The sequence below is a fragment of the Schistocerca nitens genome, chromosome 5 (genome assembly GCF_023898315.1).
Source record: "Schistocerca nitens isolate TAMUIC-IGC-003100 chromosome 5, iqSchNite1.1, whole genome shotgun sequence".
Lineage (NCBI taxonomy): Eukaryota > Metazoa > Arthropoda > Insecta > Orthoptera > Acrididae > Schistocerca > Schistocerca nitens.
The window spans coordinates 753,391,115-753,404,407 of record NC_064618.1 but is presented as its reverse complement, the minus strand read 5'-3'; the positions used below and the strand labels follow the sequence as shown (position 1 = coordinate 753,404,407).

Genomic DNA, 13,293 nt, shown 5'->3' with positions numbered 1-13,293 from the left:
TGCCATTTTGTGGAGCTTCCGTAGTATTTTCGGAATAAAAACAGTCTTGGTAGAGAAGTTATTTAATATCAATAACGTATTTCACCCTTTCTGGACATCACCACAGGTCCGTTACACATCTACATATTTTCACTTTAGTTTCTATTACTTTTATCTAATTTTACCTGCATAGTCGTACAAGAGAACACTATGTCCCTTCCTATGTTTGTTTCAAATTGATTGGTTTCTTGTTTTTATAGACACTCTGATGATGTTCCAAAAAGTTTCAAACTCGTTATTGATTATAAATAACCTTGCAACCAAGTCTTTCTGAAATAATGCGAAACCGATTGCTGTAGCATCTGTCACAATAGAATGGAAAAAAAATGTTTGATTAATCGTTCTTCTATAGTGGAACTGAAAAAAAAAAACGCCGCACAAAATTTATGACCTAAGAGGAGACTATGATGATAAACAGAATATGTCCATAAATGTACATTCTTTCATGGATAGTTTTTGATTTCCCACCAGGCTCCTACTAACGATATATGATTTTCATACTCTTCCCGACTGAGCTTCTCTTACGTACAGTACTTCCTTCTGTCTCTTAACTTAGCACCAAAATCTTTATAAAGGCAAGCGGTTTAATATTCTACTTCACCGTCTACAATGTTCATCGCTTTGTTCTTAAATTCTTCAAAATACATGTCCATCATGTTCTAGGACTGCTTGTACCCCAGAATGGTTCTGATGTAGCAAAATGAGAGTCGCAACCTGCGCATGTTGAAAATATTCAGCCAAGCACGAACTGTCTTCATCAGTTTCAGAACCGTTCAACGAAATCACCCCTAAATTTGTTTTTACTCGACGAAGGTTGACTGAATTACAAATTTTACTCCAATTCATGAGTCTCAAGACAAGAAAATGCCACTAACGGAGTGCTGAAACAAAAATAGTAATTTTTCGTATGACGCTGATCGACCGATTAATAATAAAGTGCAATAAAAATACTGCACTCGTCCTCTCATTGATGACAGCATACACATTTTACACTCGTAGTACACCTGGTTATATCTGTAGCCATAGTATTTCATATTTAAATGAAACTTAGTTAACACTTATTGCCCTTTTGCAATGTTATGAGTCTAAGAACAGAGAGATCAGAATAGAAATGAGCAACAGTAAAACAAAGACCCACGGATAAAATGTTAGTGACTGTGTATTCAATATCTCAATTTGACTGTGAGTGAATGGTTCAGGCGAATTCAGTTCTGGCGAGATTATGTTAGTGGCGTTGTAGCGACATCTCATCGGCAAATGTAAAGCTGTACATAGGTGTTGCTCCTCGTCCATGTATATTATGGGTGCGTTCATTTGATTGGTGTGACTGTATTCTTCATTTATAGGTTAGAGATAGACTTCGTTTCCACACACTTCGTAGGTGCACTCACCAGGCAAGTTCTTTAGATACGTGTCTCCAACATAGTGGCCTCCAGTGTGTTGTGCCACCACTTGCTGCCGTTTAGAGTGCACAAATTAAAGAAAATGACTTCTTGCTTGCCACTAATACCCTAACAAACAATCCACATCAAATATGCATATTCATTGTTTTTACATATTAACTGTGCGTCCTTCACTTTGTGTCTTAGTTAAAATGATTCTGTCAATCTGCCGGTGTGAAGCAAATGATTTATTAGAACATAATTCGCATCCTATATTAACCACTGTATGAAAATTCCCGGAGTTATCAGTAGATGTCTGTATAATGATGCATGAGCAGTACATCGCGTTAACCTCTGAAAAAGTTGCAGTATCCAGATATTAAGTAATATTTGTAATCTACATCTACATCTACATGATTACTCTGCAGTTCACATTTAAGTGCTTGCCAGAGGGTTCATCGAACCACAATCACACTATCTCTCTACCATTCCACTCCCGAACAGCGCGCGGGAAAAACGAACACCTAAACCTTTCTGTTCGATCTCTGATTTCTTTATTTTATTTTGATGATCATTCCTACCTATGTAGGTTGGGCTCAACAAAATATTTTCGCATTCTTAAGAGAAAGTTGGTGACTGAAATTTCGTAAATAGATCTCGCTGCGACGGAAAACGTCCTTGCTTTAATGATTTCCATCCCAACTCGCGTATCATATCTGCCACACTCTCTCCCCTATTACGTGATAATACAAAACTAAATGTAACGTCATCAGTTTTGAACCATTATAATTTTCACTTATGAATCATAATCGCAACAAACCTGGCTTAGCGTTTTGTGGGACCATAAATTTTACGTGATTGTATAATTAAGAAAGGACAAACGTGACCCACTTTGGCTTCTGGTTTCAACTCTCATCTCAACCCATACCCTATTTTCATCAATGACAGGAGTATTACTACAGCGACTACTACTGCTGCTAATAATTTTGGAAAATACACATTTTCAAATGATAGTATGTAATTAATTTTCTCCTTTTATTGCGATAACCATCACAAAAGCATTTCAATTGCAGCTACCAGTCTCGACCAGCCAGTCTTCACCATCAGACTTGCGGAATACTCATAAAAATGTAAATGTCGAGCGGCATTGTTGGCTGCGATGTGTCATGAGGTGGAAAGGATGTTCTTCTCTGTATACACTGGCCCCCTTCCTTGCGGATGTGTGAGAGTTGCGTTGTATGCCTATTTGCAGAGTGTAGCTGAGTGTAATGGATGCGTGGACTGTAGTATTATATTTGTGTGTTATGAGAAGGGCAAGAGGTGAAACTCAGTCCTGCAACATAGGCTATTCCTCTTGAATACCACCGAGTGGGCCACTCAGCTTAATGTCCCAAGCAGACGGTCGGTTTATCCGTCAACACAGTCACATGCCATCACTTCATGGGACACTGTGGCGAGTTTTGCAATTTAATCCAGCGCTTTGGCGCAAAGACTGGTGATCAAAGAACCTTAGGTCGCCATTTTTCTTCTCTAGCCGCACAAATACTGGGCGTGAACATTTCATGCATTTCCTCCAGGGCGAACGCCATCGAAAAGGCATGCGTCAGAGACTTCGGCTAAGTATGCAGTTACCTGCACATACTTGCGTTGACAACTCAGCAGGAAAGTTACATCAGGGTCTGAAGCACGTTCATTTAACCAGTCCAATGAAGACACCTGGTCGAACGAAACCATTTATCGCATCAAGAAATTTAGTTGTCATTGGTGCCGCAAGAAATTAGAAGATCTACTTTATCGATCATGGTAGATTGTGGGAACGCACCCGCATGTAGTAATAACAATAAATAAATAGCCTCAGGCTGCAGTCATGGCGTTACAAGTATTACTGTGTGAGGATTTCGAGACCACACGCCTTTCCCTTAAACGTATGTTTTTACTCATCTAATGGATCGTTTTGTATTTATTTTCTACCCGATCCAGGTTGTCAACCGAAACATCTACAAACACACTGTATTTCCTAAAGGGATTTCTGTATCCTGAGAGAGAGAAGGATTATGTATACCAATTAAACGTCTTTGAAGATTCTGGAAATGAGGAAAGTCTATAAGCTAGATAAAATGGTATGGGTTATAGTTGATTTAGTAGGTATGACATTATTCGTGAGACTGGGGATGTGAGTATGTGAGTCGCTTCTTTCATACAGGGGATATTCATTCAGCTGCCCCTACCTATGGGTTGCATGCAACTAGCATCATTGTCATAAACCACATGCATTTTTTTCATATTCTCTTGCTCACTACACACTATTAGTCTTATAGAAAAAAAGTTAGCAGGAAATTTAATGTGGATAGATTTTGTATGGGGATGTGTTTTCGCTAGAGACTGTAGTTTCAAAATCAATCAAGAAAAACTTACAAAAGTTATCTACAAAACGTGTTTCTTGAATAACTCGAAGACTGTGGCCTCCAGTGAAAACGTATCCAGTACAAACTTTAACTGCATTAAATTTCCTGCAAAGAGGACCATTTAATTTTTTCTGTAGGGCTAATAGTTTACGCGTAGCGAGTGGGAGAATATGAAAATTTCATGTGTGGTTTTTGAAGGCATTGCGGGTTGCATACAACCCATGGGTAGGGGCGGCTGAATCACACTGTGTGTGGAGGGGAGACTGTGCCAAACTCAGTTTCCTGCCACTGAAAATTGACACCAGAGAAGATGACAGTGGTGAATTCGGAGAGGAAGGATTTTCATCTGACTGGGACGAATTTTTCTGCCGCATCGTTCCGAAAGAACTAGTGACTTCATGAGCACTGGACAGAGAGACAGCCAAGACCTATCCCAGTTCCCCTCCCCTCTCTGCTTCTCCATTTTTCACAGGCCCTCTTCCTTCACCCATTTGTCCTCCAGCTCACGCCTGTGCTCGCAGCTGCTCTCGTAGTTTCATCTTCCTACGTGGCGAGACTACAGCTAGAGCGCTAGTGCTCTAGCGCAGCGCCGACCGCCTGACCGCACGCAACCCGCAAACCGCTCCCACCATCTGCTCCCCTGCGCTGTGCTGTGTACTACCGTCTCCAGAACGAACAGAGGTGACTTTGCATTCCAGACAGAACCTGCAGCCCTATACTCTCACCATGTCTTCAATTTTTTCTACTTAATAATTGGCAACCATGCTATACAATCGCAATAAAGTCATGAGATATTCAATTGACTGTTTTATTTAAACATGTTACGCATTTCGGGATTACACCCATATTCAGACATCTGTTACAAAAAAGGACAAAACATAAGTGAACAGCACACTCAACACGTCTCAACGTTACAGAAAATGAGATCTGGTGAGATGAGTTACATACCACAAACTTCAACTCCTAACCCACCAGGCGTACAGCCTTGACAACTTAAAGAAAGTGTCCAGTAACATATGACTATAACTGCGACAAGCAGAGCGTATACTGACGCTAAAGAAGTCAACAAGCAGTGAAACGCCCTCGGTAGAGGGCTCTGCATGGTCATGTGCTCTATGCATTCACATGTAGCATTCCGTCTTCAGGCCAATTGGCCCATCGGGACCATCCGACCGCCGTGTCATCCTCTGCTGAGGACGCAGATAGGAGGGGCGTGTGGTCAGCACACCGCTCTCCCGGTCGTTACGATGGTTTTATTTTACCGGAGCCGCTACTATTCGGTCGAGTAGCTCCTCAATTGGCATCACAGGGCTGAGTGCACCCCGAAAAATGGTAACAGCACATGGCGGTCCGGATGGTCACCCATCCAAGTGCCGGCCACGTCCGACAGCGCTTAACTTCGGTGAACTGACGGGAACCGGTGTATCCACTGCGGCAAGGCCGTTGCCCCATGCGTTCACATGTCATTTAATAATAATATACTCAGCATATAACATCTAACAGGGTGTAATTACGACTAGCAACTGGAATAGTACATCTGTACACGTTACCACTAAAGGATTTTAAAAAAATGTTCAAAAAGCTCCACACTTTTTTTTATATTGTCATACTATACCTATAGCCAGTAGTGGCACTAAGCACAACTCAAACCATATGTCAATATAAAAGAAATAATAGGAGGGGGGGCGGAGGCAGTTCCTTCTTGAATAAACCTTTCAAACACTCAAATCTCTAAAAGAATACCACCACATTAAATATAACCAACATTATATGTCGTAAACTAAAACCCTGTGATCAGATCGCGTACGCAAACGTCTTAGGCGCCATCTATTAAAGCCAACGGCAACCACATCGGCGGCAGCCATCCGTCTATCGAATTACAGCCCAGTGATACTCATGGGCCATGATTGCTCAAATAGAAGCCTTCGAACAACAACTTACACCCTTCTACCAAATGGAAGAGAGATTAATGGTGAGAGGAAGAACATTATCATAAAATCCCAAAACACACGTGGGTTATACTTCATACATTCTTTAAAAAACTAGTGGCAAGACAATTGCCCGAATCAGACCTATCCTATCCGGATACAGGAGAGCTCTAGATTTTTAAAAAACGACAAACGAAACATTAAAAGTGTTACAACTTTAGGGTCTAAAATCAATAAAATAAACCTCGTGTTACCAAGGACCATCCAAATGGTATGGTGGTGAACAAATCCGTATATGCCAACCTATCTATAATTGGAAGGAGAGACAGCATTGCTCGTATTTTTTTGTTTTACTAACCGCAAAATCGATTTTCGGTCACTTAGTGACCATCTTCAGTGCTAGAAGTTAAAAATTTTTTCACATTACGATCAGAGAGTATAAAACAGAAAATCACAACTACATCTGCATATGAACATAACAGTTGGTAGGAACATATCTGTAATATATAATTTAAATTGGTAGGCACTGGTGTCAACAAGCTTACAGCGATCACATAAACTGAGGTCGCTGTTTACATGCACTTCTTCAGCAGACCTCGGTGTGACAGGGCTTGGAACGCCCTCTATGTGACATGTGTCACGTGAAGACTTAATATTACTGGTTTTTCGAGATATTAACACAAAATAACTCTTGTGCATTTGTGAATCATGAAGTAATTCAAATTTAAAATGTACGTAAAACACATAGCAGACGAAGGGGGAAGGAAATATCTAAAATACATTGGCGTATTGTTTTTAAACAGATCGATGATAAGTTGTCAGAGTGCAGGACAGGTAAAAGAGCAAAAGACAATGAAAAAGAATAATATATGAATAACATGAAATGAGGTATAACATGTTGTTGTTGTTGTGGTCTTCAGTCCTGAGACTGGTTTGATGCAGCTCTCCATGCTACTCTATCCTGTGCAAGCTTCTTCATCTCCCAGTACCTACTGCAACCTACATCCTTCTGAATCTGCTTAGTGTATTCATCTCTTGGTCTCCCTCTACGATTTTTACCCTCCACGCTGCCCTCCAATACTAAATTGGTGATCCCTTGATGCCTCAGAATATGTCCTACCAACCGATCCCTTCTTCTGGTCAAGTTGTGCCACAAACTCCTTTTCTCCCCAATCCTATTCAGTACCTCCTCATTAGTTATGTGATCTACCCACCTAATCTTCAGCATTCTTCTGTAGCACCACATTTCGAAAGCTTCTATTCTCTTCTTGTCCAAACTATTTACCGTCCATGTTTCACTTCCATACATGGCTACACTCCATACAAATACTTTCAGAAATGACTTCCTGACACTTAAATCTATACTCGATGTTAACAAATTTCTCTTCTTCAGAAACACTTTTCTTGCCATTGCCAGTCTACATTTTATATCCTCTCTACTTCGACCATCATCAGTTATTTTGCTCCCCAAATAGCAAAACTCCTTTACTACTTTAAGTGTCTCATTTCCTAGTCTAATACCCTCAGCATCACCCGACTTAATTCGACTACATTCCATTATCCTCGTTTTGCTTTTGTTGATGTTCATCTTATATCCTCCCTTCAAGACACGATCCATTCCGTTCAACTGCTCTTCCAAGTCCTTTGCTGTCTCTGACAGAATTACAATGTCATCGGCGAACCTCAAAGTTTTTATTTCTTCTCCATGGATTTTAATACCTACTCCGAATTTTTCTTTTGTTTCCTTTACTGCTTGCTCAATATACAGATTGAATAACATCGGGGAGAGGCTACAACCCTGTCTTACTCCCTTCCCAACCACTGCTTCCCTTTCATGTCCCTCGACTCTTATAACTGCCATCTGGTTTCTGTACAAATTGTAAATAGCCTTTCGCTCCCTGTATTTTACCCCTGCCACCTTTAGAATTTGAAAGAGAGTATTCCAGTCAACATTGTCAAAAGCTTTCTCTAAGTCTACAAATGCTAGAAACGTAGGTTTGCCTTTCCTTAATCTTTCTTCTAAGATAAGTCGTAAGGTCAGTATTGCCTCACGTGTTCCAGTATTTCTACGGAATCCAAACTGATCTTCCCCGAGGTCGGCTTCTACTAGTTTTTCCATTCGTCTGTAAAGAATTCGTGTTAGTATTTTGCAGCTGTGGCTTATTAAACTGATTGTTCGGTAATTCTCACATCTGTCAACACCTGGTTTCTTTGGGATTGGAATTATTATATTCTTCTTGAAGTCTGAGGGTATTTCGCCTGTTTCATACATCTTGCTCACCAGATGGTAGAGTTTTGTCAGGACTGGCTCTCCCAAGGCCGTCAGTAGTTCCAATGGAATGTTGTCTACTCCGGGGGCCTTGTTTCGACTCAGGTCTTTCAGTGCTCTGTCAAACTCTTCACGCAGTATCCCATCTCCCATTTCATCTTCATCTACATCCTCTTCCATTTCCATAATATTGTCCTCAAGTACATCGCCCTTGTATAGACCCTCTATATACTCCTTCCACCTTTCTGCTTTCCCTTCTTTGCTTAGAATTGGGTTTCCATCTGAGCTCTTGATGTTCATACAAGTGGTTCTCTTTTCTCCAAAGGTCTCTTTAATTTTCCTGTAGGCAGTATCTATCTTACCCCTAGTGAGATAAGCCTCTACATCCTTACATTTGTCCTCTAGCCATCCCTGCTTAGCCATTTTGCACTTCCTGTCGATCTCATTTTTGAGACGTTTGTATTCCTTTTTGCCTGCTTCATTTACTGCATTTTTATATTTTCTTCTTTCATCAATTAAATTCAATATTTCTTTTGTTACCCAAGGATTTCTACTAGCCCTCGTCTTTTTACCTAATTGATCCTCTGCTGCCTGCACTACTTCATCCCTCAAAGCTACCCATTCTTCTTCTACTGTATTTCTTTCCCCCATTCCTGTCAATTGTTCCCTTATGCTCTCCCTGAAACTCTGTACAACCTCTGGTTCTTTCAGTTTATCTAGGTCCCATCTCCTTAAATTCCCACCTTTTTGCAGTTTCTTCAGTTTTAATCTACAGGTCATAACCAATAGATTGTGGTCAGAGTCCACATCTGCCCCTGGAAATGTCTTACAATTTAAAACCTGGTTCCTAAATCTCTGTCTTACCATTATATAATCTATCTGATACCTTTTAGTATCTCCAGGGTTCTTCCATGTATACAACCTTCTATCATGATTCTTAAACCAAGTGTTAGCTATGATTAAGTTGTGCTCTGTGCAAAATTCTACCAGGCGGCTTCCTCTTTCATTTCTTAGCCCCAATCCATATTCTCCTACTACGTTTCCTTCTCTCCCTTTTCCTACACTCGAATTCCAGTCACCCATGACTATTAAATTTTCGTCTCCCTTCACTATCTGAATAATTTCTTTTATTTCATCATACATTTCTTCAATTTCTTCGTCATCTGCAGAGCTAGTTGGCATATAAACTTGTACTACTGTAGTAGGTGTGGGCTTCGTATCTATCTTGGCCACAATAATGCGTTCAGTAAGCTGTTTGTAGTAGCTTACCCGCGTTCCTATTTTCCTATTCATTATTAAACCTACTCCTGCATTACCCCTATTTGACTTTGTGTTTATAACCCTGTAGTCACCCGACCAGAAGTCTTGTTCCTCCTGCCACCGACCTTCACTAATTCCCACTATATCTAACTTTAACCTATCCATTTCCCTTTTTAAATTTTCTAACCTACCTGCCCGATTAAGGGACCTGACATTCCACGCTCCGATCCGTAGAACGCCAGTTTTCTTTCTCCTGATAACGACATCCTCTTGAGTAGTCCCCGCCCGGAGATCCGAATGGGGGACTATTTTACCTCCGGAATATTTTACCCAAGACGACGCCATCATCATTTAATCATACAGTAAAGCTGCATGCCCTCGGGAAAAATTACGGCCGTAGTTTCCCCTTGCTTTCAGCCGTTCGCAGTACCAGCACAGCAAGGCCGTTTTGGTTATTGTTACAAGGCCAGATCAGTCAATCATCCAGACTGTTGCCCTTGCAACTACTGAAAAGGCTGCTGCCCCTCTTCAGGAACCACACGTTTGTCTGGCCTCTCAACAGATACCCCTGCGTTGTGGTTGTACCTACGGTACGGCTATCTGTATCGCTGAGGCACGCAAGCCTCCCCACCAACGGCAAGGTCCATGGTTCATGGGGGGGAGGTATAACATAGGTATAACATAGGTATAACATAGGTTTTTAAAAAACTTAATACCCACCATCTGGCGTGGGAAGTTAGAAGTACAACGTTCGTGATTTGCGTAAAATGTTACGTTAAGACTAAGGAGTCAAATATATAAAAATAGTAATAGTACGAAACTGCCATTACTTAATAATTAAAATGCCGTGAAACACAATGTTCATTACAAAAAATTTGTAGGTGTGGATAAACAATTTTGCTATCATATTTAACCGACATGCTGATGTGCGTCTCGTTTGTCCCTTTGGACAAGCTAGTAGTGTTATAACAGTGGTTATAGGCTTCCGCATAAGCACTGGGTCAGAACCCATACATACATGACATCAAATATACACGGTTGCTTACTGTAACACATAGCCCCATCATTTGGCGTGGGAAGTTAGAAGTATATCGTTCTTGATTTACGTAAATATTACGTTAAAACTGAGAAGTCAAATATATAAAAAAAGTTATAGTACGAAAATGCCACTAAGTAACAATTCAAATGCCATTAAACAATATTCACTACAACGACAAAAAAGGTTTGAGGGTGTAGAGTAACAATTTTGTTATCATATTTAACGGCGTGATAATGTACATATCATTCGTCCCGTCACTGGTTGTACGCTTCCGCATAAGCACTGGGTCAGAACCCATACGTACATTCACAGGGTGATAAAACAGTAATAAAATTGCCAAGAAACCAGTTTTAAATATTAATAAAATAGTTTGATTTTAAATAACTTATAGTAGTAGTGGGACCCATATGAAATGCAAGCAGACTTAAGAAGTACCTATAACTCTAATTGTGTTCTTGAAATAAATTTAAAAATATAAGGTGCGAACAGGTAGTATACATCAAACATCGAGAAACCATCATGAGGAAGGACAGGTAATAGTGCCACTTATACCAGAAATATACGTCGTACTTTAGAGATACTAAACACAGGCTATGCACGATATCCAGCACTTATTCAAACAGAAAAGGAAATGTTAACATACATTAAAAATAATTACGTAAAGTGATAACCGGTTCGTATTACTTTGTATCAACGCCTAAGAGATGTCGACTGTAGTAAAATTATGTTCAGTAGGCGTCCATAAGTTCTGAAAATTACGGAACAAAAGGGAGCATCTTTTTTAAAAACCGAAATTAGTAATATTATTAGAACAAACCGAAACATGTGTGTCTATGTGTTGAGATAGATGGAATAGCGGCCATTGTAAGTGTTCTCGTAGCATCTATGACTGAGGCGTTGTATATAAGGGATAACAAGCAACTGACTACGAATTGCTAATTGTGATAATTGGCAACAAGTTGTTGACTTTTTTCACAGGAAATCGGAGAAGCATTCCCAAAAATGTGTGCTTCTCGATATCGTTTGCTCGTTAAGTAGCGCGATATCTGGAGATTTATTATGACAAAAGATCTCCATCTCTTCCATAAGGTCGAAAAAGCGTCCTTTCTTACCCTTGTGCAACAACTTCAATTGCGATGTCAAATCTGGAGTTGTATGACCAGTCGCTACCAGATGGGCTGCAAAATTCGATTTTTCGGCAATATCTTTCCTCTCAAGTGCAACGTGCTCACGGAACCTTGTTTCTAATTTTCGTCCGGTTTTCCCTACGTAACCTGCATTACACGTGGCACACATAAGTTTGTAAACACCTGATTCATGTAAGACGTTGCGTTCATGAATGTTATTCCTTAAAAGCACGCCTAGTCTGTTCGTCGTCGAGAAACCTACATTAATATTCCTCTTCTTGAATACTCTGGCAATTTTATTTCTAATGGGACCATAGAAAGGCAAAGTGATAAATTTTTGATTTTTAGTTTCGCTTGTCTCATTCTGACTTAAATTATCTTTACTATATTTTTTGGATACCATATCATAAATGTCCATGACGTATTTCAACGGGTAATTATTATTTCTTGAAATTTGTTTGACTATGTTTAACTCTTTCTCATGGTATGTCCATGACGTATTTCAACGGGCAATTATAATTTCTTGCAATTTGTTTGACTATGTTTAACTCTTTCTCGTGGTTTTCATTAGATAATGGTAATCGGGACATTCGATGAAATGCAAAATGAAAAAATGCTTTTTTGTGTTGGTCAGGGTGTTGTGAACCATAATCTAAGATAATATCTGTGAATGTTGATTTTCTGTAAATGTCAAACGTATGTTTTCCATTTTCCCTTCTACTGGTTATGTCTAAAAAATTAATGACTCCATAACAATTTTGTTATCATATTTAACGGCGTGATAATGTTACTCTACACCCTCAAACCTTTTTTGTTGTTGTAGTGAACATTGTTTAATGGCATTTGAATTGTTAATTAGTGGCATTTTCGTACTATTACTTTTTTTATATATTTGACTTCTCAGTTTTAACGTAATATTTACGTAAATCAAGAACGATATACTTCTAACTTCCCACGCCAAATGATGGGGCTATGTGTTACAGTAAGCAACCGTGTATATTTGATGTCATGTGTGTATGGGTTCTGACCCAGTGCTTATGCGGAAGCCTATAACCACTGTTATAACACTACTAGCTTGTCCAAAGGGACAAACGAGACGTACATCAGCATGTCGGTTAAATATGATAGCAAAATTGTTTATACACACCTACAAATTTTTTGTAATGAACATTGTGTTTCACGGCATTTTAATTATTAAGTAATGGCAGTTTCGTACTATTACTATTTTTATATATTTGACTCCTTAGTCTTAACGTAACATTTTACGTAAATCACGAACGTTGTACTTCTAACTTCCCACGCCAGATGGTGGGTATTATGTTTTTTAAAAGCATGTGTCATACCTCATTTCATGTTATTCATATATTATTCTTTTTCATTGTCTTTCGCCTTTTTACCTGTCCTGCACTCTGGCAACTTATCATCGATCTGTTTTATGTTTTATAAGTTTGTTTTTTAAAAACAATACGCCAATGTATTTTAGATATTTCCTTCCCCCTTCGTCTGCTATGTGTTTTACGTACATTTTAAATTTGAATTACTTCATGATTCACAAATGCACAAGAGTTATTTTGTGTTAATATCTCGAAAAACCAGTAATATTAAGTCTTCACGTGACACATGTCACATAGAGGGCGTTCCAAGCCCTGTCACACCGAGCTCTGCTGAACAGGTGCATGTAAACAGCGGCATCAGTTTATATGATCGCTCGAAGCTTGTTGATACCAGTGCCTACCAATTTTAATTGTATATTACAGGTATGTTCCTACCAACTGTTATGTTCATACACAGGTGTAGTTGTGATTTTCTGTTTTATACTCTCTGATCGTTATGTGAAATTTTTA

The 13,293-nt window shown here is 39.4% G+C and overlaps 1 pseudogene; it reads right to left on the bottom strand.

Annotated features, from left to right (window-relative positions):
* Positions 1 to 5,156: 5,156 nt before the first annotated feature.
* LOC126261344 (5S ribosomal RNA) lies at positions 5,157 to 5,274 on the bottom strand (annotated as a pseudogene).
* Between the last annotated feature and the right edge of the window lie 8,019 nt (positions 5,275 to 13,293).